The sequence below is a fragment of the Macaca nemestrina genome, chromosome 14 (genome assembly GCF_043159975.1).
Source record: "Macaca nemestrina isolate mMacNem1 chromosome 14, mMacNem.hap1, whole genome shotgun sequence".
NCBI classification, from domain to species: Eukaryota; Metazoa; Chordata; class Mammalia; order Primates; family Cercopithecidae; genus Macaca; species Macaca nemestrina.
The window spans coordinates 55,499,739-55,526,020 of record NC_092138.1 but is presented as its reverse complement, the minus strand read 5'-3'; the positions used below and the strand labels follow the sequence as shown (position 1 = coordinate 55,526,020).

The window sequence follows — 26,282 nt, the reverse complement described above, 5'->3', positions numbered from 1 at the left end:
AGAAGAAAAGGATGTCACAATTAGGTCTACTTCATCTGTGTAACACAATGGTTAGGAAAACAGACTCTTGAATCTCACAGAGACCTGTCATTTCCAGCTAGGTCATTAGGGTCAAGTTACTTACCTTTTCTAAGTAAGGATTTCTTCTTCTGTAAAGAAGGTGAGAAAATATAACTACCAAAGGAGTGTTATAGTGTTGTTATTTCAAATATGGACTGAGGAAAAAAGACAGACAGAATTTCTATATGGGATCCCACAGGTTTTGTGCTACATTGTGACCAAGAAGGCCTTAATGTTCCCCTCAGCTTGACTAAACATTAAGTAGGTTTCTTCTTGATATTAGGGCCCTGACATCCGTTTTGTCAGAGAATTAACCTTAGACAATTATTTATTTATTTATTTATTTTTGAGATGGAGTCTTGCTCTGTCACCCAGATTGGAATTCAGTGGCTTGGTCTTGGCTAACTGCAACCTACACCTCCAGAGTAGTTGGGATTACAGGCTCCTGCCACCACGCCCAACTAGTTTTGTATTTTTAGTAGAAATGAGGTTTCATCATGTTGGCCAGGCTGGACTAGAACTCCTGACCTCAAGTGATCTACCTGCCACAGCCTCCCAAAGTGCAGGGGTTACAGGAGTGAGCCACTGCACCCAGCCTACCTCAGACAATTTTTTATATTAAATCAGTTCCTGACTTTTTGAAATTTAAATCTTCTGCCAACCTCTTTCCAGTTTTACAATCCAGGCATTTCTTTTTCAAGGACCTGGCAACTATTCCTTTGAAACGTAATCATCAAAGAAGATAGAGCTCCTATCTCCCAGTCTAGGTGGGAGGCTAGGAACTTAACTTCCATAAGCATCAATTAGCAAACACAGTGGACCACATCAGCCTATAGTCCTCTGGTTCTTTTTCATTAGTTCATCCCAGTGCTTAAAAACTCTCCTGCCTTTTGTTTCATTGGGATTAAGTTCAATCTCTCTTCCCTGCTGCAGTTGTCTTGAATAAAGTCTTCTTGTTTAACTCTATCCAGTGCAATTTTTCTTTTACACTTATAGTCTCTTCAAACCAAAGACCCTCAGAACTTTTCTATACTTAATCTTGATTCTTTAGGCCCAGTTGTAAACTAAAGTGAGAGAGTAGATTTAACATTAAGGTTTAGGCTGGGGGCAGTAGCTTACACCTGTAATACCACCAGTTTGGGAGGCAAAGGCAGGCAGATCATTGAGCTCAAGAGTTTGAGGCCAGCCTGGGCAACATAGCAAGACCCTGTCTCTATAAAAAGTTCAAAAATTAGCTGGTTGTGGTGGCATGTGCCTATAGTCCCAACTACTTGAGAGGCTGAAGTGGGAGAATCACTTGAGCCTGGAAGGTGGAGGTTGCAGTCAGCTGAGATCATGCCACTACAATCCGGCCTGGGTGACAGAGCAAGACCCCATCTCAAAAATAAAATAATAAAAATAATAAATAAATTTTAAAAAGAGAAAGAAATTAAGGTTTAGATGCTATCGATTTCTCATGCCTTAAATAGGCATCTGAAAATCATGTTAACTCCATAGTAGCTAGAAGTTACCTGTAGTCCATCATTTATCTGTAAATATTAAACTGTGAGATTTGCCAAATTTAAATTGGAAGAAAACTAGAATAGGAGGCATAACCTTCATGTACTGTCTATCTTCTTATTCTTTGTAGGAGAAATGCCAAGTTCTCAACTCATTTTATTAATATGCATTGAAAATATTAGAAATATCAGGCTAAATAATGAAATATGCATGTCAAAACATTAACCCTTTTTAATTTTTCATTGACTAGCATTTCATATGTTAAATAAAGCTAATCAGGTGCTCTAAAATTAAAGAAATCTTATTTATTACAATTAACCCAACATTAAGAAATTTTAACCTAATATACTTCGTGTCCTTTTGTAAAATTGTAGTAACTAGCAGAAAAGTTTAAGCTTCTCTACGTATTCTTACATTAATTTAACTAATATTTCCAGTTCTCAATTATCACATTGGTAGAAGAAGAAAATGTGAAATATTCTTACATATTCTGTCCCCAGAATTTGTTTCTGCTATAACCTCTGTGACATAACACCCATGCCCCCCTCAAAAAAAAAAAAAATACAACCGTTGATAGGATAGTTTGAACATTGTTATAATTTCCAAGAAAATTTAATACTAGATTCAGCACTTTGATCAAGGTCTCTTTACCAAATAAAAAGGTATTTTTAAATTTGTTTATTCTTGTTTTCAGTCACTAAGTATTTAGATTTAGCTAACATTTATTATATATTAGGTACTAAGTGACATGTCAAAGAGTCATATTTTCACTTCTGGCTCTGATGCAGCAGCTCGTGGCAGACTAATACTTCAGTCAATACATTTAGAAAAGCTGGATAAAATGTTTAAAAATCAAATTGAAAAGACCATATTGCTGCTAAGGCAAATGAGGAAGCAGAAAATCAAAAACAAAGGATAAGACGACATTTTCCCCTCAGGGAATCTGCCAGGTTATGGTCTTGGGAAAGTGGGAATCTGAAAAACAGGACAAAGGACCATAACCAAAACAGATAAGCTGAGCAGGTTTTGGTAATTGAATGGGGCTGGCGAATAATTTTTGTTTAGGACACAACAAGTAAGACTTGGGGACAATGGTCTCAGAGTTTTCAGAGATGGGGAGAAGGGAACACTTTGGATATTTTCTTTTGAGAAATATCCTAATTCCTTAAGGTGAACATGGAAAGAGGCTAAGAAGCAAAACAGAAAGCTGCTGCCAGGGAGAGAAGAGTTTTCAGCATACACAAGTATCTGATCAAACAATAACTGGAGTTAGGTCTCCAGCTAGAGACTCTGCAGAGCTATGTCTTAGGAGTGGAGGTAAATTAAAGAGCATCTGAGCCTTATGACCACAAAAAAACCAACCGTAAATCTGATTGGTCTTGATTGCATTAAGGTAATCTGTTTCATACTCCAGCTGCCTCCTACAGGAAGATGAATCATTGGTGGTAGAAGAGAATATGGCCCTGAGATAACAATTATATATGTATAATTTCTGACATTCAGGCAAAATTTACCGGGTGCAGTAAGATACATGAAAGGGGAGGGAAACAGACAACAGAAACTCCTGTGGACAAAATTGGGACCTCCTGCCAATCCCCCTCCCTGGATTTATATGTTGACAATCTAACCCCTAATATGACTACTTTTTGGAGACAGGGCCTGTAAGTCATAAAAGTGAAGTCTTGATCCTATTAGATTAAGTGCCCTTATAAGAAGAGACATCAGAGAACTTTTTTCTTTCTCCCCCACTCGCACACAAAGTTGAGGTCATATGAGTATACGGTAAAAATATGGCCATCTACAAACCAGGAAGAGAGCCCTTACCAGGAACCAAATCAGTGGGTACCTTGATCTTGGACTTCCCAGTTTCCAAATCTGTGAGTAACCAATTTCTGTTGTTTAAGCCAACAGTCCCCAACTTTTTTGGCACCAGGGACCAGTTTTGTGGAAGACAATTTTTTTCATGAAGGGGACTGTGGAGGATGGTTTTGGGATGAAACTGTTCCACCTCAGATCATCAGGCATTAGATTCTCATAAGGAAAATGCAGCCTAGATCCCTTGCAAGTACAGTTAGCAATAGGGTTTGTGCTCCTGTGAGAATCTAATGCCACTGCTGATCTGACAGGAGGCGTAGCTCAGGCTGTAATGCTCACTTGCCCACCACTCACCTCCTGCTGCGTGGCCTGCCTGATTCCTAACAGGCCACTGACCCATACCGATCCATGGCCGGAGTTTGAGGACTCATGGTTTAGGTCACCCAGCCTGTGACATCTTGTTGTAGAAGCCTGAACAGACTATTACAGAAACAATCCATGTTGGCCCATGGGAAAACTTTCCCTTTTGCCTTCTGAAGGTTTGCTGAAAATCAAACTGAAAAAAAAAAGGAAGATTGATAGGAGAAAAGACATACAAAGTTATTAATGTACCTGGGGGAGAAACACAGAGTGATTACCATGCAATGGGATACAAATGGTTACATGTTCTCCTTCGTAGGGAAAAGTGAAATGGAGAAGTGTGGATAATTTTAGGGGGGTAGTAAATGATTGTTAGGGTAATTCAGTGAGCTTAAAGAACATACAATGGCCCGGAATGAAGTCTTTTGGGCTCACAGAAGAGACAGTGGTTAGTGACAAAAGTGCGCCCAGGTATGTTGCCAGACTTCAGTCTTTCGTCCTGTGGTAAGAGTTCAGTTAATGAAAATTTAGGGAAGTGACCAGAGGTCATTATTTTCTTTTGACAGGTCCAGACTTTAGGTAGATAAGGAGACTTCAGAGAACAACTTCATTCTATGCTTTGGGAGAGACAGAAGCACCATATTTTGGGGTGTTGGCCACATCTACATATAATGCAGCAACATTGTTAATGCACAGCTTAGTATTTGACAGCAGAGTACAGGAGATCATTGCTCACATTTTTGGAGTTCTTTGTGTGGCAGTCTCCTCTCCGATATTACATTCCACAATTTTCAGCTGCTTTAGTCTAACCAAACTCTGCTATCAGGCTCTCACTGAATGTAACCACCTTATTCTCCTTCAGTTCCCCTCCTTGCACTGGAGTCTAGAAATTGCCACCATGAAGAAAGCTGGAAATTCAATAGGGACAATCTAATTTGTTTCCCTTTTATGAGGAATCACAGCCCAACACTACTTGTCTCAATAGCTAAAAACAGTCGTTTCATATATTTTGACCAGCTTTTAATTTGTTTACTGTGGATATACAACTTCTGTATCAGATACTTAGGAATAGAAGGTTAATCCTTCCTATTCATGTTAAAAACTGTTATTAAACCAGAAATCATAGTCTAAAAAAATCTGATAAAGCATATCTGCAAAAATTCTCCAGCAAAAGTCACATTAGCAATAAAATAATGAATGACAGAGATTGAGAAAGAGAGCAGGACAAGGATTCCAGCTATAATTGCTTCAATTTATTATCATTTGGAGTTTTTTGCAAGTTCAATAAGGCAAGTAAAATAAATAAAATGAAAACAATTCTAAGGAAAGAGGTGCAAAACATCAACATGGAAAACTACAAGATAATTATGACAAAAATGTAAGAAGACCTAAATAAATGAAGGGATATACTATTTCCATAAATTAGAAAACTCAGAATTTTAACAATGCCAAATGTTGCTAAGTTAATCTGTAATAAATAGTTCCATGTACTTATAACAATTATATTCTTTTCAATGTATTGACAAGAATGGTAGAGAAAATTAAGAGATAAAAAATGGAAGATTTATCCTATCAGACATTCAGATTTATTATAAAGCTATAGTTACTGAAACAGTGTGATGTTTGGCATAAAAACAGGCAAAGAAAATAATTAAACAGAATGGAGAGTTCCAAAATAGATCCACATATATACAGTCATCTGTGATGCAAGTGGAGAATTTTTTTCTTTTTACTTTGCAAAGCAGAGTATCTGGACTTACATGCACACTATTACCACAAATTCTACACTCAGATATATACTCAGTGGAAATGTATCTAATGTGCTCCGAAAACACTTGCATAAGAATGATTATAGCAACATTATTCATAATAGTGAAAAACTGGAAGCATACCAAATGTTTATCAATAAACATAAAAGTTATGTTTGAATAAAATAAATGTATGGATAAAAATTATGGTACATTCACACAAAATACTATATTCATGAAAGGGAACAAACTCAATGCATATGAACAACATGAATATAGCTCATAAACACAAGAAGCCAAACACAAAAGAATTCATAACAAATGATAATACATACAGTTCAAGAACAGACAATACTAATATATGATGATGGAAATCAAAGGAGTGGTTACCTTTCACAGGGGATGGTCACTGGGAAGAAACATTAGAAAGGATTCTGGATATACTGGTTTTGTTCTATATCTTCATTTAAGTGGGAGTTATATAACAGTGTTCCTGTGCCTAAATATCCATCAAATTCTATATTTGTGATTTTTATAGTTTCTGTATATATATTACAATACATATATTACATTACCTCTGTGTGTTTTACACTGCAACAAAATTCATAAAAGCACAGACAGTATCCAAAATATAGTACAGTAGGAAAGACTTGTACTTAGAAACCTATAATATTCAGCAGCATTCATAAGTTGTTAGGAAATCACAAGTTACTGTTTCATAGTTCAGAGTGGGAGAATATTGTTTCCACTTTGGTGGAGGTAGATTAAATTGAGGAGTGAAGAAAGGTCTTCTGGAAGAGAGAAAATTTGAGATGGAACTGAAAAGAGAAACAAGTGATTGCTAGGCAGAAATGAGGAGTGGTCAGTCATTTCAGCAAAATAATTAGTATCCCCTCCCTGAAGTTGGTTAGCTATGTAAGAAAAAGTGACAGCCATTTGTTTGGATTATAATCAATAACGTGAAATTAGATTGAAAAGAAATATTAAGGGTAGATTTTGAATGACTTCAAATAATGGAGTAACAAATTTGGATTTCTGTGGGCTCTAGGGAGCAGGCTTTAACATACATAAACAAGAAACAAAGGCATGATCAAAATTATGATCTGGAAAAATAAATTGACCTCAAGGTTACAGGAAAGAGAAGGAAATTTATGTAGCAAGAAAACATAAATGAGTATTATGAAAATTTTATTCATTTTCATTTGGCAAATAGTTATAAAAGGTCTACTGACTAGCTGTGGTAAAAATTAGCGAGCAACTAATTTAGATCACTCGAGTGAGAGGGTGACAAGTAACATACATGACATCTTGATTAAAGAACAATTTGAAAAATTATTTATGGAGTACTACTAATGAAAAGGTATGAAAGTGCATAAGTTAAGAACACGTTCAGCTGCCATAAACCAAAACCCCAACTAATACTTTTTGAAATATATGGCAGTTTATCTTTTTCACATAGTAAGAAGACCATAGCAGATATTGCTAGTGCTGGTTCAGCTTCTTAAAGATGACATAACATCAGAATTTTGTTTTCAGCTTTATTGAGGTATAATTGACAAATAAAAATTGCATATATTCAAGGTGTACAACATGATTTTTTCATATACATATTCATTGTGAAATGTTATCCATAATCAAGCTAATTAACATATCTGTCACATCACATAATTTTCTTTTATGCATATGTGATAAGAATACTTAAAATCTACTCTCTTGATAAATTTCGAGTATACAATATATTATTATTAACTATTGTCACCTTACTGTACATTAGATCCCCAGAACTTAACTCCTCTTATAACTGGAAGTTTATAACGTTTGACATCTCCCCATTTCCTCCACCCGCTGACATCTGGGATCTTGAACTTTTCTCCAACATTCTGAGGTTGTTGGCTTCCATCTTCTTGGGTAACGTCTTGCAATAACAAAATATATGTCATATCTTTGACATGGCCTCTTAATCAATGAAGGTAGGGGGAAAGGCAGTGCCTGAAAATTCCATGAACTTTTTATAAGAAGGAAAAAGGTTTTTCAGAAATCGTCTCATCAGATTTTCCCTGTCATCATTGGCAAAAACTGGAGCACATGTCCAACCCCAGCTGAAATGAAGGCTATGAATATAGAGAATGCGAACACGATATACATGATACACTTCCCTGGCCTCTGTGCACTGCCAATCACAAAACCTATGTCACCAAATCATGATCAAGTCTCTTCGTTAACAAAGAGAAAGTGCAAAACTGATGTTGGTCCTAATAGAGTTATTCACCAGTCACACAAAAATATACATACATATATAATGGGTGGTGCTTGCTCTTAAAAGGCATAAGTAATACGCTTGCTCTGTGAATGTCGTAGGCGGCCACTACATTTAATATGGAAATAACTGCACTTCATATGGAATTAAGAAAATAACTACACTTAATATGGAATGGAGAATTTCTATCTAATACATGGAATGTATTTTCAACATGTTTGCACATCTTTAATAAAGTTTGCTATGCTTTGCTTCTTCCAAAAACTGTCTTTGCAAGTTTGAAAACACATACAGTAAAGAAGGTAACCTAAAAATGAACAATATAAAATCACAATAAAAACTAGGATTAGAGAAATAGAGGTGATCTGATGAGATAATTATGTACAGACAGTTCTACATTTTATGTGACTTAAGAAATAGGGTTAGTAAAGGATTTCTTATCATTTGACTTTAAAAGTAAACTGTTGTATTTTGAGAAATAAAGTCACCATCATTGCCAATAAGAAGGAATTATATGAACTGTTCAGTCTTTTTAGAATAAATATTAGTATCAGAAAGATAAAAGATAAATTATGTCCTTAAAAAGAATAGCTTCCGATAGGCTAAGTTTTTTAGGTGTAATGAATTTCCCATTATTTTCTTCAGGCCTCATTACCTATAATTGATTATTTTACAATTTTTTAAATGCTTTTAAGGCTTTAGTATGGCTGTGTCTTTAATTGTAATCTTCCCAAGATTTCTTTAGTATATTTTTACTCGAGATAGGGACTATGTCTGCCTTGTTTCCCATCATATTTCTTTTTTTTTTTTTTTTTTTTTTTTTTTTTTTTTTTGAGACGGAGTCTTGCTCTGTCGCCCAGGCTGGAGTGCAGTGGCCGGATCTCAGCTCACTGCAAGCTCCGCCTCCCAGGTTTACGCCATTCTCCTGCCTCAGCCTCCCGAGTAGCTGGGACTACAGGCGCCCGCCACCTCGCCTGGCTAGTTTTTTGTATTTTTTTTTGTAGAGACGGGGTTTCACCGTGTTAGCCAGGATGGTCTCGATCTCCTGACCTCGTGATCCGCCCGTCTCGGCCTCCCAAAGTGCTGGGATTACAGGCTTGAGCCACCGTGCCCGGCCCCATATTTCTATTATACATGGAAGTCAATCAATAAATATTTATTAAATTAGTCTGTGGGATAAAAATAAGAATAAGAACTATTGCTCTTTTTTCTCAACATCAATTATAAAATACATGTTAATTAATATTAATACTGATTTTTAAAAATACACAAATATTCTACGTATGAAAATTTTTGCTATTAACCCTCTCTAAAAGTTGCAGTCAGAACATGCCATCTTAAATGGTTTGTGTTTCCTTTTCCTCTGATATTCCAAAGTACCCAGAATGGTGTCTCCCACATCCTGCATCATTCAGTGTATAACTGATGTTCTCATGAACAAAGAGATTCCTAAGGACAGTTGAAGCAATATTACTTTGGTACCTTATTTCTGGTTATCTGAATGTCGGGATAGAATTTATTGAACCTAGATAAATAAAAGATTTACATGCCTATTAAGCTATCTTTCTTAAATATTAGATGTTCCAAGCAGTCTTTGAGAAATGCTGCGTCTCGGCTTATTCATAGTTCTATTCTGAAATTAGTGACTGAGTGCTGGATTATTGATTAACAAGAGATTTATATGTTTTAGAAACAAGCTGAACAAGAAGTTGCATTGGACATTTTACTGTCAAAGTTGAAAGGCTGACTTTTTTTCTTGACCAGACAGAGGGCAGTCACCCTTTTTCACAGAGGTAGCCTCCAAGGATATTTGCAACCAGTCCACAGGTTTCTCCACAACAGAGTTTTGAATCTGTTAAAGTGTTTGAAGAGTAAACAAATTGAAACTCCAGATTTCTGTATAGCACTTTATGACAAATATCATTTTGGCATGAAAAACTTTAGTGGTAGGTGGTTACCACTCAACTTCCTAGACCATGGGTGGGTCCAAACCTAGTGCCTGAGTAATGTAACTGCATCATAAGTTTTCTACACTTTTTAGTGTCTTATATTATACTCAAAAATGTAATGTATTCCATCACATTAAAAACAAAATGGAGGCCAGGCACGGTGGCTCATGCCTGTAATCCCAGCACTTTGGGAGGTTGAGGCGGGCAGATCAGCTGAGGTCAGGAGTTTGAGAGCACCCTGGCCAACGTGGTGAAACCCTGTCTCTACTCTGGAGGCTGAGGCAGGAGAATTGCTTGAACCCAGGAGGCAGAGGTTGCAGTGAGCTGAGATCACACCACTGCACTCCAGCCTGGGCAACAGAGCGAGACTCCACCTCAAAAAATAAATTAATTAATTAAATAATAAAATAAATAAAAATTAGTGAAAAAGGAGATGTGGCTAATGAAAGAGAATTAATAGTATAATTGTAATATCTTGAGCCCAAGCATAAGTAGAATGATGCTTTTGACAGAAATAGGAAACTTCAATCCATTTCAGGATTACCTACCTGCATTGAGGTATGAAATTTTTGTTTTGAAATTGCGTGAAACATGAATTAAGCAGACATCTATTTAAGAAGTGAAAGAGAGTGTGCACCAGATCCTAAGTAAAGCATTTCATCAAAACCAGTCATCAAGGTAGAGTTCTGGGAAAGTGAGAGGAGAGATCCAGGTCAGTTCACCTAATCCTGGGCTGGCTCAGCTTGGTCCTACTTAACTCTTCATCTCCCCCCCATTTCCTGTCTTTATTTGCCTTCATATTTTATTTCTAATCTTGAACTTATATCCCGGTACCTGACAGCCAATTTAACATTTCTGGCCTTGTAGACCTTGTCTCAGCACTATGCTCCCCTTATAAGTGTCTGATCCAGCCCATCTAGGGGGAAGTTAGACAGGTAATATCTATCTTTTACTTTTGAGAAAGAAGAAAGTGTAGTATTTAATAATACCTTTACAGGCAGGCCATATTTATTCCAAAATAGCACTTTATTAGGGCTATAAACATGCAATTAATCATGCTCTACTTTCATGGTATGTAAATGCATACTACCTAAATGGAAGAGATTACTTAGAACACTAGCTATGAATCACAGAGCCCCTGTGACACTCCTCAAAATGCACCAAGGGAACGGCCAGTGCTTTTGAAATAATGCAAATTATATTTGCTAGTATTCTTTAAATACTTATCATGTATTAGGCATGTGTTAAGCTCTTATAGGAAATGTTACAGTAGTAAAAGTATCTAGAAAATTGAATTTCTTATTTGTCCATAGTCTCAAAGTAAATATAGGATTAGAAATTGAAAAATTATTACTTCAGTTTACACATTTCAACCGTACAAACATTTATAAAATTGGGATTTTTGAAACATTGTATTTTGACATTGTATTTTCTAGCAAGCTCAGATAACATTTTTAGAAGGAAAAGGATTTTCACTGAATTCCCTGATTAGAAACTGACACTTAGGGGTGCTCAGAGTGCCTCTTTCAAGTAATGAAGATTATATACATTGCTCTAAATAGTGAGGGACTGATTTGAATGCCATTTAGACCCAATGCCTTTTCACAGGTTGCTCCTCTCACATGGAATGTCCTTTCTCTATTCCTCATCTAGAAATGTCTGCTTTCTTTGAGACCTGGCAGCTAAGATGACAGTACAGTAATCCACAAAGTACTCTAGCATTTATTGGCAAGATGGGTGGCTCTCAAACTTGAGTTTATCAGATTTATCCAGAGGGTTTATTTAAAAAGATGGCTGGCCCAATCCTGAAACTTCTGATTCAGTAGGCCTGAGGTGGAGTCACAAATTTGCATTATTAACAAATTTCCAGGTGACAATGCTACAATGCTGCTGATCCAGAGGCCACACTTTGAAAAAATACTAAACCATGGTACAACAATGACATAAAAAGTCAGAGTGTCCTTTTTCTGCCAGGCCTATTGCTTAGGCCTTCAGTTAAATAATACACAGTTATGTGTGTGTTAAATTGCTTGGTTGCATTATTAAGATAATTTATATTCCCATCACTAATCTAGTCTCTGAAACCAGATGCATATATTCAACTACCTATTCTGTAGCTTCATTCATATGTCTAACAAGCACCTAAAGCTTAACACGTCGGAGAATGAACTCTTAATTTCTGTCCCCTCTCTGTTTCTACACAGTATACTGCTCTAGTCCTGTATAGCAAATCTTAAAGGCAAGGTACAAAAGGATGAGGTATTTTACAAGTAACTTAACTGTGTCCCAGAGAATACAAAAACCGAAACAAAAAAATCAATGATATTATAAAAACACAAAAATATCTAGGCACAAAAAAGTAAAATGTATAATGCTTAATAGCCAAGCAAAAATTACCAGGCTTACAAATAAGCAGGAGAATACAGAATATAATTATGAAAATAATCAATTGAAACCATCTCAGAAAGGACATATGCATTAGAATTAATAGTCAAGACTTAAAAATAGTAATTATAATTGTATTACATACATTCAAGAAGTTAGAGACATAGAAGATATTTAAAACCCCATTCAAACTTCTGGAAATGAAACTATGACATGTGAGACAAATACTGGTTGTAATTAACAGATTACACATGGTAGAAGAAAAGAGTAGTTAACTTGAAGATATAGCAGCAGCAATAGTTAGAAATGAAATTCAGAGAGAAAATAGACTAAAAAAAGTTAACAGAGCATCAGTGAGCTGCAGGACCATGTTGCAGTCTGAATATGCATGCAATAAGAATCCCTCAATGAGGGAGAGGTTGGGCACAAAATAATAGCTAATGGGTAGATAGAATTCAAATATGGCCCCAACATTTTTTAGCCCCTGGTGTATTCACCCTATATAATCCCCAGGACAGTGAATACGGTAGATTTTACTCTCTTGATTTGGTTATAAGGCACAAGTATCCTTTAAATGGGGAGATTATTTGTGTGGGCCTCACCTAATCACATGAAGTACATACAATAGAAAACAAGCAAAGAAATAATGTCTAACATATTTTCAAATTTCAGAAAAAAACTATTAACTGAAAGAACCAAGAGACTAAGCAAAACCCAAGTATTAGAAACATGAAGAAAACTATCCTAGTGCATATTTTAAGTTGCTCAAAACTTGTGCTAATGCAAAAAAAAAAAAACAAAACAAAACAAAAAAAAAAACCAAAACCTTAAATGCAGCCACAGAAGACCCACTCACCTACATTAGGGAGTCAAATACAAAATCTTCCTGAATCTTTCAAATAAAATATGAGGTTGCAAATAAATACCAGGATTGATTTAGACTATTTTCTTTACCCATCAGACTGCACCAATTTTATCTTTAGGGTGTACTATAAAAAAAGACTTTAGTAATTACCTCGTTTGAATATCTTATAGATCTATTGAAGGGAAATATAATTACCATTTTGTAAAAAATTTAGAAACTGAGCTCTATTTGAACATATTTACTCATATGTTAAAATAAATAGTACCAAGAAGGGCAATTATACAATATTCCATGTGAAAGAATATGCTTCCTTTTTTTCTTTCTCTTGCCTTTTCTAAATGTGGAATCATGTTTCCTCTGAATTCCAAAAAAAAAATAAATAAATAAAAATTGGTTTTGGATAAAGACACAAAGGATAGAATTGATTATATATATATATAAAATATATAATTCATATTTAATGAAATATGTATTTCAAATTACTGATATACTAAGCTGACTTGGAAACTGCTGGGACTTAACTGGCATAGATAAGTGGATAAAGAGAGAATATTAACATTAGGCAAAGCCAGAGAGATAAGAGGTTGACTACCAAGCTAAGGTTATCAGTGGTATCATGTCTTCCTAAGGAACATCATAAGCACAAGTTTGAATTGGACTGATTTTCTGTAATATTGACTTCAAGTATTGGTTGAAAATAAGAAATAGTTTCCAGCCTTTTGGGGGTAAGGCATTACTAAGAGCATCAGCTAATCACATTGGAGTTGAGAGCACAGCTCCAATGGGTGATAAGAAGCTGAAGATGAAACTCACAGTGAAGGCTGGGAATGTACAGGCAAGCACTGTGGTTCCAGCATACTCTGAGTTCTCATCATCTCACCCATGCTCTAGGTATATTGCAACAAAACAAGTTGTCAGCTCCATTATTGTGGGGTTAAAACTTTCTACTTTGATCTGCATTCACTGAACAACTTAGGCTGAGCCTGGCTCTGTGGATAACGTCGTCATTACAAGAAATGTAATGACCACCATCAGCTGGCAATTGGGAGATGAATAATATAGGAGAAAAGAAGAGATTCTTGCTTTTACTAATCAATTATTTTTTAGTTCCCAAATATTCCTTTCTTAGAGAAAAAGGGGAAAGTTTAGACATGGTAAACACTGAGAAAAGTCAGACTAAATATTTTTAGAATATCCATTTATTTCTTATTATCACAAAATTTTTAGAATATCCATTTATTTCTTATTATCACAATTCAAGGAAATGATGTACCACTTTTTCACTTTTGAGAGAGAAACCGTTAATAAAATTGATCGTTAATGCTGAAGACTGTCATGAATTAGTCACTAGATAGAGGCATGTTTAAATTGCAAATTACTTTGAAAGTCATTAACCACCCCAAACTTAATAAAGTGAAATCTTCACACTATTAAAGAGAGTAACAGATGTTGTTTTTAATGTTTAATGAAAAATATTTATCTGCTGCTATAATCCAGTCCCGTCTCCCTGACCCCCGTCTTTTTTTTTCCTGCTCTCCAGTTAGGTTTGTTATGTTTCATTTGAAAGCTCTTTTGCAAGATGATGAGTGCATTATTTTTTTACAATTGTGAAGGCTCAATCTTAGATAAATGTTATTTATAAAGGAGTTCTGCATACTGCATATTTGAGAGCAAGAGTCAATTTCTAGAAATCTGTGTGAGTAAAATGGAGAGAAGGCATTTTTTTTTTTTTTGTCTCCAGCCAATATGGCAGATGAGGATATGTAACCACAGAAAAGCATTCTAATTGGTGCAGCTTCAAGCCTTGAAAGATACTGCATGGTAACTGTGCTTTCTCTTAGATGATCTTTTTTTCCTTCTTGGATTATTTAAGGGGGACTAATTTTTTGAAACCCTAGGCAACAAGATCACAAGCAGTAAACAAAGTTTGTATCAAGAAAATAATGGTATTTCAATGTTAGGGAAAAACAATATCATAGCCAGGAGGGAAGCAATCAGAACTTACACTGCTGCAATCTGGAAGCTTCTCCTCAGGACCTGTTTACCGCTGGTTCACTGTTCTCCCAAGCAGTATAATGTGCCAAACAAGTGGCAGGTGGGAAGGTTATGTAAAAAACTGTCTCCATGACTTCGTTGACTGCTGACATACAAAAAGAAATTGTAGAGACATTGAGCCTTCTGAAATAAAAAATGAAAATTAGGGTAATCCCCTCAACCAAGAGACGGAACGGGTCTCTATCTAAACAGACCTAAAGTGAATAATATTGTCTAGTGTGGATAGAGCTCCTTCTGATTAAAAAATGTGTCACAGCTTCCTTAATTTTGTGTAATAGTATGAAAAATATATCCTTGATTTCACCTTCTAGACTTGCAACTTTCTCCTAATTCTTTGCGTTCCAGGTTCAAGGAAGAAAAACAGCAATCATGAAGAGAGAGAAAGAGCAGCATAACAGATCATTACATTTATAGTAATGATTTGATTCTCAGAGCCAGGCTTAGCCCAAGTTGTTTAATGAATGCAAATCAAGGTAGAAGGTTTCAGCCCCAGCATGAGTGGAGTTGATAATTCATTTTGTTGCAATATAGTTACAGGATATATATATTAGTCTCCCTGGAACATTCACTCCCATAAGAAAGGAACCATTTTTTCCCATCTATTAGGCAAATCTTGCAGATTGAAATATTAAACAATTAAAGTTTATTGTTACGTTATACTGTGATGAAGTACCACGAGTAATCTTATCCTTGACCATAGATTAAAAGATCCTAGCCTTCTGAGGAACTGCAAAATGACCTCTAAAATTGTGTGGAATATAAAGGCATTGCAGTCTAAAATAACTGTAAGTATCATTCCATTGTACAAATATTTACAGACTATGGTACCTAATATAGGCCAGGAGCTATGCCAAGTACTTTAGAGGGAAACACAAAGACGGCAAGCATAGCCCCTGACTTAAGGAAACTTCATGTTTAAGAGAAAGAGTAGACAAGTATACAAACTGTAATAGGCAGCAAGAAAAAGTTCATTTAGGCCGGGCGCGGTGGCTCATGCCTGTAATCCCAGCACTTTGGGAGGCTGAGGCGGGCAGATCACGAGGTCAGGAGTTTGAGACCAGCCTGGCCAACATGGTGAAACCCCGTCTCTACTAAAAAAATACAAAAATTAGCCGGGCCTGGTGGCGTGTGCCTGTAAACCCAGCTACTCAGGAGGCTGAGGCAGGAGAATTGCTTGAACCTGGGAGGTGGAGGTTGCAGTGAGCCGAGATCATACCACTGCACTTCAGCCTGGGTGACAGAGCAAGACTCCGTCTCAAAAAAAAAAAAAAAAAGTTCATTTAGAGATAATCAAAGATGTAAGGATGTTCAGATCAGGAGCTCTTAAGTTCAGAGAAATATTACATGGGCTTTGTGGATTGAACTTGGTTTCTCCAGGGAAGAGAAAATGTAGATGATCCAAGCTGGGGGAACAAAATGAACCAAAGCATCAAATTTGAAGTATTAGGATATTTGGAGTTGGCAAATTGTTCATTGACCTGTGGAGTATGCTGGTTGGGATGGCAAATATGAGAGCTGTTGACAAGAAAATTGTCCTGCCATGTATTTCTTCTATATATTACATTCATGACCTGTGTGTTTATTTATTTTGAACTCTTTCAAATGAAAGATGACATATGAATAGCCATTCTCTATAACTTGGTAAAATGTCCCCAAAGTGATAAAATCCTAGTAACCAGCATCTAGATCTAAGAATCATAGTACCATCATCCAGAAGCCCCCCAACCTCCATAGCCTCTTTTAGTCACACCTCCCCCATAAAAATCATTATCCATTTTTATATGTACCATTGTATCACAGTAGTTTTTTTGTTTAGAACTTAATATAAATAAAATATTAGATAAACTTGTGTTTGACTTCTTTTACTGAAGATCTGTGTTTAGTGTAACTATAGCTTCTTCTTTTTATTGTTTATTAGTATTCAATTGTATAGAATTGTAAGAATGATCTATTGCTGATGAACATTTGGTTTTTTAATTTGTTTTAATCTTAACTTTTCAATCAAATAAATGTGTTAAAAACAACTCAATTTCAAAATGGTTAAATGAACGCAGTGACTGATTAACTTAAATGTATACATAATCACCTACATACCATATTCAAGTATGAACAATAATCAGCAATTTTCCTTATTAGTGATGAGTCATAACTCCAATTTGAGGACTGGGAAGTAATTGGGTCACTTCTGTGTCCTGTTTATCTCTTCTGTGGTCACCTGACTAGCTCAATTGGTAAAGCCTGAGACTCGTAACCCCTTCTAGTTTGCTTCATACTCTAGTCTGTGTTGACCTCTTTGAATTCTGCACTGTCATTCCTGATTGGAAAGGTCCTCAGATGCATTATAAACATTGTATTCTTGTGTTAGAGGATGTTTTGCCTCAACCGCAAAACATCAGGTATTTCTACTATGTTATGTAAACAAACAACCAAAAAAACTCCTTGCACGCATTTTGTTTTCCAATTCCAGAATAACTCTGTTGAAAATTTACCTCACTCGCTCTGATGAAGGAGAGTGTTATCTTTCTCTTGAGAAAGCTCTGTGTTTTGAGAAGGAACAACTAACTTTCAGATTGCCATCTGGAAGGTTTCTCACTCAGGAAACTTACCCAAATTCCCCCTCTATTGTCCTCAAAAGGATCGTCCATCCATGGCTCTGTGATTCTTGCTGTGTCTTGCACTGTTAATGTTTTTCTGGGGGAAAGTAACATTTCTTAGGATCATAGGCAGCGCTTCCCATCTCAGTTACCAATCATGATCATTTCCTCCGTCAACCCCTGATATCTGCTTTTATAAATTTTGAGGGGAATAGAAAGGAAAGACCAAGAAAATGCAGAAAGTGGAGGGGAGTGCTTTCACCATGCATTGTATGTATCTTCAGAGATTCAGTAAGAGGATGAAAGGCTGCTGGGCAAGTGACTCCATGGGAGCTCCAAACCCTACTTGTACTTGACAAAAATGATTATTTAATTTTTTTTATTTTCAATTTTACAGATTAAAAAAAGGATGGCAGAGTGAGACACTTCCCTTTTTATTCATTCTCGCTACTGTGCAACTATGAGTTTCCGAGAAGTTATAAGGTTGACTTCATATCATCCATCCCAGTTACAATTCCACTGTGCATAAACACACTTAATGGATTATATAACTACTGTATTAAAAGATGTATTAATTCCTTGGGTGGGACTTGCAGTTGTTCTGGAACTTAAATGCACTAATAATATTTCCAATATAATATATGAATATATGTCCTCTGGGTATAGGACAAATATCTTAAGGAGAAACAGTGTTATCATTCTTAATACATACCAGAATTTTTTTAATGGAATTTTACTGTAATAAACAGCTTATTACAGAAAAACACTTTCTCTGAATATAATGTATCTTATTATAATGCTCAGTATAGCATCATGGTTTTTTTAATTATTTCCAAATAACATAGAAGAAGTTGGATTTAATCTAGTAAGAATTACAACACAATTTCTATAGTCAGTAGCTCAGTAATGAATTCATGTGAATTTGAATGTCCATTTCTGAGCTACTTACTTTAATTCTAAAAATGTTTATTGAGTGTTAAGTATATGACATGTGTCAGATCATAAAAGTATAAAGCAAATTAAGTCAATAATCCTATATTTCAAGGAATTTATGGTATAACCTAGTAGACAGTAAAAAACATAAAATCATCATGGTGACATACATTTCATGATGGAGATACATAGCTTCCATGGGAAACCAGAGAGGAAGATTTTTGTTTGATTGTTATTTATATATATATATGTGGGGTGTGTGTGTGTGTGTGTATTTTTACAGATATATGCTTATACAATCAAAGTTTTATGTGCAAAAGCCTGAGATGTATGGCTTTGGAAAACAGGATAAGTTTTAGGAAGTAAACATTGGAGGCGAGAGGCAGTCAAGAGATAAACTTGATCTTATTGATCTTCAGAGAAGTCCTAACTTTTAGACATTATTAACCATATTTCACAGAAGTCATGGTACTGATTCCTGGCCAAATCCGCTGTATACAAAAGCCTATTCAATCTTTTACTCTATACAACTGAGATATTAAATTGGAAGTTACTTATTTTAATAACATAATTTTTCTATATAATGCTTCACAATTCCAAAGCATCTTCACATAAATTGCCTTATTTTAAACTCATAACCACCTTGTGAAGCAGAAGGTAAGCATATTTATTCCCATTTACACATGAGGGAACAAAGGCTTAGTGTAATAAGAACTGGCGCAAGATTATCACACATTTATGGAGTAAAATCTAAGTCATTTTATTCCCAATTTTGCAAACTTTTATTCTCTGTTTCTTAGTGTCATAGTTACTATGATAAAATGGGCAGTCATGACTGCATATTTATTCTCACATACAATTTATAACATCTTATTTTAAGAGTATAATTAATAAAATTTTTTTTAAATTTATTTATTATTATTATACTTTTAAGTTGTAGGGTACATGTGCATAATGTGCAGGTTTGTTACATATGTATACTTGTGCCATGTTGGTGTGCTGCACCCATCAACTCGTCATTTACATCAGGTATAACTCCCAATGCAATCCTTCCCCCCTCCCCCCTCCCCATGATAGGCCCCGGTGTGTGATGTTCCCCTTCCTGAGTCCAAGTGATCTCATTGTTCAGTTCCCACCTATGAGTGAGAACATGCGGTGTTTGGTATTCTGTTCTTGTGATAGTTTGCTAAGAATGATGGTTTCCAGCTGCATCCATGTCCCTACAAAGGACACAAACTCATCCTTTTTTATGGCTGCATAGTATTCCATGGTGTATATGTGCCACATTTTCTTAATCCAATCTGTCACTGATGGACATTTGGGTTGATTCCAAGTCTTTGCTATTGTGAATAGTGCCGCAATAAACATACGTGTGCATGTGTCTTTATAGCAGCATAATTTATAATCCTTTGGGTATATACCCAGTAATGGGATGGCTGGGTCATATGGTACATCTAGTTCTAGATCCTTGAGGAATCGCCATACTGTTTTCCATAATGGTTGAACTAGTTTACAATCCCACCAACAGTGTAAAAGTGTTCCTATTTCTCCACATCCTCTCCAGCACCTGTTGTTCCCTGACTTTTTAATGATCGCCATTTTAACTGGTGTGAGATGGTATCTCATTGTGGTTTTGATTTGCGTTTATCTGATGGCCAGTGATGATGAGCATTTTTTCATGTGTCTGTTGGCTGTATGAATGTCTTCTTTTGAGAAATGTCTGTTCATATCCTTTGCCCACTTTTTGATGGGGTTGTTTGTTTTTTTCTTGTAAATTTGTTTGAGTTCTTTGTAGGTTCTGGATATTAGCCCTTTGTCAGATGAGTAGATTGCAAAAATTTTCTCCCATTCTGTAGGTTGCCTGTTCACTCTGATGGTAGTTTCTTTTGCTGTGCAGAAGCTCTTTAGTTTAATGAGATCCCATTTGTCAATTTTGGCTTTTGCTGCCGTTGCTTTTGGTGTTTTAGACATGAAGTCTTTGCCCATGCCTATGTCCTGAATGGTACTACCTAAGTTTTCCTCTAGGATTTTTATGGTATTAGGTCTAACATTTAAGTCTCTAATCCATCTTGAATTAATTTTCGTATAAGGAGTAAGGAAAGGATCCAGTTTCAGCTTTCTACTTATGGCTAGCCAATTTTCCCAGCACCATTTATTAAATAGGGAATCCTTTCCCCATTTCTTGTTTCTCTCAGGTTTGTCAAAGATCAGATGGCTGTAGATGTGTGGTATTATTTCTGAGGACTCTGTTCTGTTCCACTGGTCTATATCTCTGTTTTGGTACCAGTACCATGCTGTTTTGGTTACTGTAGCCTTGTAGTATAGTTTGAAGTCAGGTAGCGTGATGCCTCCAGCTTTGTTCTTTTGACTTAGGATTGTCTTGGAGATGCGGGCTCTTTTTTGGTTCCATATGAACTTTAAAGCAGTTTTTTCCAATTCTGTGAAGAAACTCATTGGTAGCTTGATGGGGATGGCATTGAATCTATAAATTACCTTGGGCAGTATGGCCATTTTCACGATATTGATTCTTCCTATCCATGAGCATGGTATGTTCTTCCATTTGTTTGTGTCCTCTTTGATTTCACTGAGCAGTGGTTTGTAGTTCTCCTTGAAGAGGTCCTTTACATCCCTTGTAAGTTGGATTCCTAGGTATTTTATTGTCTTTGAAGCAATTGTGAATGGAAGTTCATTCCTGATTTGGCTCTCTGTTTGTCTGTTACTGGTGTATAAGAATGCTTGTGATTTTTGCACATTAATTTTGTATCTTGAGACTTTGCTGAAGTTGCTTATCAGCTTAAGGAGATTTTGGACTGAGACAATGGGGTTTTCTAGATATACAATCATGTCATCTGCAAACAGGGACAGTTTGACTTCTTCTTTTCCTAACTGAATACCCTTGATTTCTTTCTCTTGCCTAATTGCCCTAGCCAGAACTTCCAACACTATGTTGAATAGGAGTGGTGAGAGAGGGCATCCCTGTCTTGTGCCAGTTTTCAAAGGGAATTTTTCCAGTTTTTGCCCATTCAGTATGATATTGGCTGTGGGTTTGTCATAAATAGCTCTTATGATTTTGAGGTACGTTCCATCAATACCGAATTTCTTGAGCATTTTTAGCATGAAGGGCTGTTGAATTTTGTCAAAAGCCTTTTCTGCATCTATTGAGATAATCATGTGGTTCTTGTCTTTGGTTCTGTTTATATGCTGGATTATGTTTATTGATTTGCGAATGTTGAACCAGCCTTGCATCCCAGGGATGAAGCCCACTTGATCATGGTGGATAAGCTTTTTGATGTGTTGCTGAATCCGGTTTGCCAGTATTTTATTGAGGATTTTTGCATCGATGTTCATCAGGGATATTGGTCTAAAATTCTCTTTTTTTGTTGTGTCTCTGCCAGGCTTTGGTATCAGGATGATGTTGGCCTCATAAAATGAGTTAGGGAGGATTCCCTCTTTTTCTATTGATTGGAATAGTTTCAGAAGGAATGGTACCAACTCCTCCTTGTACCTCTGGTAGAATTCAGCTGCTGCCTTGCGGTTAGATTGCAGACTGCTGTGCTAGCAATGAGGGAGGCTCCGTGGGCGTGGGACCCTCCCAGCCAGGTGTGGGATATAATCTCCTGGTGTGCCCGTTTGCTTAAAGCGCAGTATTGGGGTGGGAGTTACCCGATTTTCCAGGTGTTGTGTGTCTCAGTTCCCCTGGCTAGGAAAAGGGATTCCCTTCCCCCTTGCGCTTCCCAGGTGAGGCAATGCCTCACCCTGCTTCAGCTCTCGCTGGTCGGGCTGCAGCAGCTGACCAGCACCGATTGTCCGGCACTCCCCAGTGAGATGAACCCAGTACCTCAGTTGAAAATGCAGAAATCACCGGTCTTCTGTGTGGCTCGCGCTGGGAGTTGGAGACTGGAGCTGTTCCTATTCGGCCTTCTTGCTCTGCCCCTAATTAATAAAACTTTTAAAACCGGGACTTGAACTGGGTGAATTCAGAGGATAGAGGACAAGCTGGCACACATAGTAAAAAATGTAGAATACAAGAAAAGGCCCAAGTGCTCCGAATGGATGGGGATAGCTTAAAGAAATTGTCACACAGAGTTTAGCTTGTAACTGGGAAAGTAACTTTTTCAAATGGCTTCATGAACCATGTCCTATATATAAGCAGAACAGAATATACCAACATGTCTAAACACACATGCCTGTTTGAGTCCTTTGATAACACTATTACTAGTTGTTTCCTCTACAAGGTTAGGTTGGATTTGGCCAGTTAATTGAAACTGAAGAAAACAAAATCTAAACAGATTACACGGGAGCTCAAATTTGAAGGAGGGATTCATTTAGGGAACATGCATTCAACTAGCCAATGTTAACATGCAGGACCACGTTAGACATATGAGAAATAATCCTACACAATTTTCAGTCCTGTCTGCTGTAGCTAAGGAGTTATGGTGAATACTATAAAGTTAGGTCAATCACCTATATATTGGGACTGACAGTTATTAAGGAGAGCTAATGTGTTGATCCAAGTGATATTTAAAAACCACAGTTAGATTAGTTTAGATGAGGTTGTAATTCCCATTTTCATCATGAATTTTATTTTCCTTTGTCAAAGATGTAATAATACTGAATAGACTTTAAATTATTTAAAGCCTCATAATAATTTCACTGTTCATATCTCATTAATTACTTAACATTTTAATGGTGGTCTACCTCATAAATAGAAATATAAAAATAGGCGACAATGATAGAATATAGCCCTTGCTTTTTGCTGTGATAAATTTGAAGAGATCACAATATTGAAGATATTTCAATACTTAACATGCAAAGAAAAGAAAAACTTGCAAAAATTAAATTCAGTCCTTTTTATATGATTAAAAGAATGATAATTTTGCAAAGCATTATAGAATCTTTTTCTCTCAGGTCTACATTTTTTTCTGGCATGTCTTTCAATTGTGCTAAAAGCAAATTCAGTACATCCTATGTTTTGTCATGTAGGGTATCATATTGTCTCCTTCATAGCATTGCTGTAAATACATGAGGAGAAGAAAAATTCAAGTAGCAAATAGGGCGTGTGTGTGTATATGTGTGTGTGTGTGTGTGTGTGTGTGTGTGTGTGTGTGTATTTACCACAAAGTTAATATAAGTTTAAGTACTATAACTACTACAGAACTCTAATTCTCAAACTGGATTTTATATCAGAATAGTCTTAGAAATTGTCAAGATGTGGGTTTTGTGGCCCTACTTTTTTCCTACCAAATCAGAACATCACTGTTGCGGTGCCCATAAATCTATATTTGCAATACTCTCCATGGTGATTCTGATGTGCAGCTGGATTTGAGGACCACTGATAAGATATTCATATCAAATATTAAATGTGTGTACATAATTAGTATTGAAAATACATGTGATGTTTCTTTGAAATTGTAAAATATCTAAAATAATGGTTTTAGAAGTAACTCCATGCCCAACATCACCATGGTAAATGCTGCAAAGTATTAAATACCTAGCATAGTGCCTCTTAACAGCTCATCATGCTGGCTTGGGTCATGGGTGATAGTTAGCAAGAAAATTATCAAACGTGAACTGGATTATCAAATGAAAACTTGATGAACTCTTCTATACTGCAGGAAAAGGGGAAGAGTGACTTCAGGATAAAGAGCAAATGTCATCAGCTCAGCAGTAGCCCAAAGACCCCCTTCAGTGTTTTCCACATCCCTTCATGTAATTATGGTAATTATCATTGATTATGCTCAAAGTTTTTTCTAGATAGTCTTTTAAACATTTGCATAGATTATAATTACATAATTCTCACCAAAAATATTATATGTTATTAAATCCATGTTACAATCTGGAAAACTGAGGGTTTCACAGAGACCTGTATTTTGTAACTACTAAGATAATACAGTAACTACAAAATACAGTTACTACAGATAATATAGTTACTGTAAAAATACAGTAACTCTACAGGTAACAATGATAACAAAAGGTTGTCTTCAAAAACATAGATAACACAACTAACAGCAAAATAGCAGACTTACTTTCCTCATTGCCAGAGTACAAGGACTCCTTCTCCCATACTTCTTCCCATGCCTCTGAAGTGCTTGGTTCAATGAAGGTTAGCCTACTTTACTTTGGGACCACATCGATCAGGTACTGCAGGGCCAGTGGGCAGCAGAGACCTTCTATTAAGTTTTCTTATGAGTCACTGGTGAAGCATAGGAGTTCCCTGCCTCTGGCACTCTATAGGAAAAAAAAAAAAAAAAAAAAGGAACAAAAGAAAACAGGCAGTTTGCCCCTGTCACATAGATTAATCAAGAAAGCCATAACCTTTGTATATTTAGTTTGTCTCTGATAAGGGGAAAAGGGCATTATGATAGATACAGACAGGAATCACTTCAATCATCTTTAAATGTCTTAGGATGTAAGGCAAGGGGCTTAATGCTTTCATTTAACACATGTATTCTTTTTCTCTTGAAGTTTCTGTAATTATTACCTGTGCTCCTTCTATCACGCTGTATTGTGAAAACTTCAGAGAAAAGAAGCGAGTTCTATAGATCAAAGAAAAAATTGACTGGAAAAAAAAAGGATTGTCTTTCTACTAAACACACACACATATTCTGTTGTTATGGCAACATAAGATCTAAGAATGGCACACCAAATAATATGGTACCAAGGCACATTATTATACTGTCATCAAATGTCACAATAAATGTGCTTCAGCTCCTGAATATAACATACAGTATTGTTTTCTGTTCTTCTCAGTACTTTCACTTGAGGTCAAAGCAACTTTTTTGAATGAAGACCAAATATCACCCATTGCCCTTCTTGTTAAATCTTTCTTGCATAAAGATATCCCACTAATTTCACTGAAAATATATTCAATAGATTAAAAATTGGGCTATTTCTTCTGTTTCCTAAGGGAACAACTGTTTATCCTTCAAAACCCATTACACTGTATCTATATAGCAATATGCTTAGCTGAGGAATTCATTTGTGTGTGTGTGTAGTGTATATATATGTGTGTGTGTGTGTGTGTGTATGTATAAATAACTTTTATTGACTAAAAATTGGCTACAAATATGTAGACAAAGTAAATCATACTGATTTAGATAAAACAGATTGGTTTAGTATATCTTCCCACATGCTTTTAATCTTTAAAAATATATTTATGTAAGAGAGCAGTGGTGGAAATTTTACCATTTTTTGGATGGTGCTGCAAATTATAGAGTTGCTTTATTCTTCATATTTTCTCTAATATCCTGATATGCATATGTATGTTAGTGTTCTATTATGGTATTGACTCACAACCGTACCATGTGACTTTGCCAATGGAAAGACAAAAAAATGAGGAAGGGCGGGTTACAAGTCAGCAGCATTTTTCTGCAGAACAATATGGAGAGATTGCAACAACAGTGAAAAGGTGAGTTATCTAGGAGGTTTTAGAAATGATAGGAAAAGATCACACATTTTAAACAAGCATGAAGTACTGAGAACTAACATGGGGAGGGTCTGAAATTGGCATTAGGGACTGTTTCCTCTTTCATGTAGGAGCAGAAGAGGAATAAAAAGGAAAGGCTAGGTTGAAGTAGAAAATGAGGTTTCAAAGATGTGTCCTTGGGTGTATGTCACCCTCATGCCTTACTGCCCTTCCACCCCTGATATTTCACTCTAATTCTGCACCTATATGTTTTTATTTTTAAACCAAGAAGTTGTCACCAAAATATAGAAAAATGCAGATGACCCCCAACTTACTATAATTTGACTCACGATTTT

The 26,282-nt window shown here is 36.1% G+C and overlaps 1 long non-coding RNA gene across 11 annotated transcripts in view; it reads right to left on the bottom strand.

Moving 5' to 3' along the window:
• The window catches only part of LOC105498387 (uncharacterized), a 76,110-nt gene extending 50,988 nt beyond the window's left edge, over window positions 1–25,122 (bottom strand). For 7 of the 11 annotated variants that reach the window (XR_011612651.1, XR_011612652.1, XR_011612653.1 and 4 more), the window contains exons 1-4: window positions 25,003–25,122; window positions 24,548–24,749; window positions 17,601–17,685; window positions 3,730–3,931 (exon numbers count right to left, since the gene is read on the bottom strand). This is a non-coding gene — a long non-coding RNA (uncharacterized lncRNA). Of the gene's footprint in view, window positions 1–3,729; window positions 3,932–4,471; window positions 4,644–14,944; window positions 15,118–17,600; window positions 17,686–24,547; window positions 24,750–25,002 lie in introns of all 11 variants that reach the window. The other 4 variants (XR_011612654.1, XR_011612661.1, XR_011612657.1 and 1 more) reach the window with 4 other exon arrangements.
• Between the last annotated feature and the right edge of the window lie 1,160 nt (window positions 25,123–26,282).